This window comes from Dipodomys ordii, unplaced genomic scaffold (genome assembly GCF_000151885.1).
Source record: "Dipodomys ordii isolate 6190 unplaced genomic scaffold, Dord_2.0 Scaffold42, whole genome shotgun sequence".
Taxonomy (NCBI): Eukaryota; Metazoa; Chordata; class Mammalia; order Rodentia; family Heteromyidae; genus Dipodomys; species Dipodomys ordii.
Window position 1 is genome coordinate 8,547,273 of NW_012267258.1, and position 2,994 is coordinate 8,550,266.

The following is a 2,994-nucleotide window of genomic DNA, read 5'->3' on the forward strand; positions in this document are numbered from 1 at the left end:
CTGGACTCCAGCACAATACAAAAGCAGCAGCTCTGCATTGAGATCCAAGAGCTGCAGGATCAACAGGGAAAAGACAAGGAGAAGATGGCCTGTGTGCACGAAGCCCTGAAAGCAGAGCTGGAGCAGCACAAGCTGTCGATACAGATGCTGATTAGAGAAAAAGCAGACTTACAATCTGCCCTGGCCCACAAGCAGCAAGAGGCCGATGAAAGAGCACTGGAGCAGGAGAGTCTTACCAGCTGCCTGCAGGCTGCACAGCAGCGAGTAACAGAACTCGAAACAACGTTGTCTGCAGTCAACACCACGCAGAATGAAACTGAGAACAACAACATAGAGCTCATGAAAGCCCTGACTCGCGTGAAGCTGCAGCTCCAGGAAAAGGCCAGAAGTATTGAAGACCTGGAGGACGAGAACACCGAGCTGCAGGAGAGGCTGGAAGTGCTCCTGACACAGAAGGCCGACATGAAAATGGAAATCCAGAAGTACAAAGAGGCACTAGTAGAGCGGGCAGAGTTGGAAAGCCAACTCAACATCATGAAGGAGTTGGTGGCAAGATTAAAGGAGGAGAGAGACACCTTTGCGGAAGACCTGAGGCTGGAGAGCTGCACAGGGAAGGAGAAAGTCCAACAGCTGCTAAAGGAGGTGAGCCAACTGAGAGAGGAGAAAGAGCAAGGGGTGAGGCGGGTGTTAGAGTTGGAGAGCAAGCTGGTAGAGCTGAGAGAGCAGCTGTCAGAGCTGCAGCCCCCAGAGCCACCTGCAGGGCCAGCTCAGGCTGAGCAGCAGCTGCAGGCCCACACCCTGCAGTTGCAGAAGGAACTCAAGACCCTGGAGGAGCAACTTCACCTCCAGGTGGAGGAGAACCAGAGCCTCAGTCTCCAGAACCTGGAGCAGCAGCAGCGGCTGTGGATACTAGAAAAGAAGGCTGAGGAATGGGCACAGCATGCCGAGGACCGGCACAAGATCCTGGAGACGATGGAGAAGGAACAGGAGACCTTGAAACGTACACTGGTGCACAACCACCAGCTGAAAGGAGAGCTGGCCCAGCTGCAGGATGCCTTGCAGAGGCTGATCGCTGAGAAGGGGGAGCTCGCCAGCATCCTGCACACAGAGCAGCAGGAGAAGACAACCCTGCAGGTGAAGCTGGATGAGCTGGAGGAGGAATTCAAAGAAGGAAAAGACGTGGCTGAGTTCAAGCGCCAAGCAGCTGAGGGTGTGCAGGAGCTGCATGACAAGTACCTGGCCCAGGTGCAGGAGCTGAGCGCCACCTGCAAACAGCACAGGGCCACCAGCCAGCAGCTGATGTCAGAGAAGGAGGCCCTGCAGCAGCACCTGCTGAATCAGAGCCATCTGATGGAGGAGCTGAAGCAGGAGCAGGTGCAGAGCAAGTTGCTGGCCCAGGTGGAAAGGGAGAAGTTACAGGACACTCTGAAGTGTCTGGAAGCAGCAAGACAGGAGAATGCGCAGCTGCGGGCCCAGCTGAGCGCCCTGGCTTTCCCCAGGGAAGATGAAGGCCTGAGCCAAGAAGAAGACAAGGGTGAGGAGGTCACTCCCCATGATATGACTGTCCCAGAGGACGTAGACAACCCGCAGAGCATGTGGGATTTTTACATGGACGCACTGTCCATCGCAGAAGGCAGGAAGGCGAGGATGAGCCGGCAGCTGCAGGAGCAGCAGGCCCGCTGCGGGTGCCTGAGTCAGCTGGCAGCCCAGTGCCAGAGAAAGCTGCAGAGCCAGGCCACCTTCCCCCAGCGCTGCATCCACAGGCTGTTCGCCAAGAGGAAGCAGGACACACAGGCACCCAAGAAGCAGCTGCACATCTGCTTCCCTGAAGACCTGGCCGGCAAGGGGCACCCCCAGAGTCACGTGGACGACCTCCACCATCGCTGCAGCCAGCTGACCCAACACCTGACCGCCATGGAAGAGACCATCGTGCTGTACAAGGAACAGCTAGAAGTCCTGGAGAATCTGTGTCAGGAGAAAGAGCAGTGTGTGAGCCAGCTGTCCCAGGAGAAGAGGAGGAAGAGGAAGGAGCTGAAGGAGATGTTGCTGCGCCTTACAGGGGAGAGCACAGAGTGCCAGCACATGATGCTGGCAGCCGCCCAGGCCCCTGCTGCCGAGGCCCCCTCAGACCTCTCAGTGCCCCTGAAGACGGAGGTCAGGGAGGAGCAGCAAGGCTGTGAAGATGTGCATCTTCAAGAAAACTTGAAGCCTGTCCCTGGAGAGGCTGGAGCACCTGGGCACCTGGAGAGCCCCACTGCAGAGCCTCCTGTGCCGCTGCTGCCTGCCATCCAGCCCCAGCAAGAGCCCACAGATGGGGGTGAAGAGTCCTGCCTCCCTTTCTTCTATAAGCCACAAGCAGATGATGTATTTGACATCATCACCATCTAAAGACATGGCAGCCACTGCCTAGACTAGTCGACTCCTGTCCTCTTGCAGGACATGGCAGTTGGGTGGCATTTTCTCGGTTCTTGTTACTATGGGAGATGGGAAGGGTAACAGTAACAGAGCAGCCAATTCTGAGAGGTGGCCAATCTTTAGGAAAGTATATTGGTTGCTAGTGAAGGGTCCCAGGTGATGTTTTTTACAATGACTAAATTCTTTCAATGAATGAAAAAGATGGGAAGTGATGGCATAGTTTTCACTTAGCATATTGTCTTAGTGATACTTTATGTCACTTCTCTATTAACGTTTTGGTGTTTGTGATACATTCTTATGCTGATTTATGGCATACTTTTCATAATTCTTTAATATTTTTGTGGAGAAAATTTGTGTTTTTCCCCCTCAACTGAGTTATTTCATCATTTAACCTTGTATGTTGGTGCATTCACGCATTTTAAATATGGTGCACCAGTAACAAATTCTTCTTTTAAATTTTAATCCGACATAATGCTAGTACGGTGAGGTGAAAAAAAATAGCACAAGCTGTTAAAACGAAAATGTTTTTAAACCTGACAACTTGGAAAAAAGAAATAGTGATATCAGGATAAATGGAGG

At 53.0% G+C, this 2,994-nt stretch overlaps 1 pseudogene; it reads left to right on the forward strand.

The window, feature by feature from the left end:
* The first annotated feature begins 84 nt into the window (after window positions 1–84).
* LOC105987463 lies at window positions 85–2,388 on the forward strand (annotated as a pseudogene).
* Window positions 2,389–2,994: the final 606 nt, after the last annotated feature.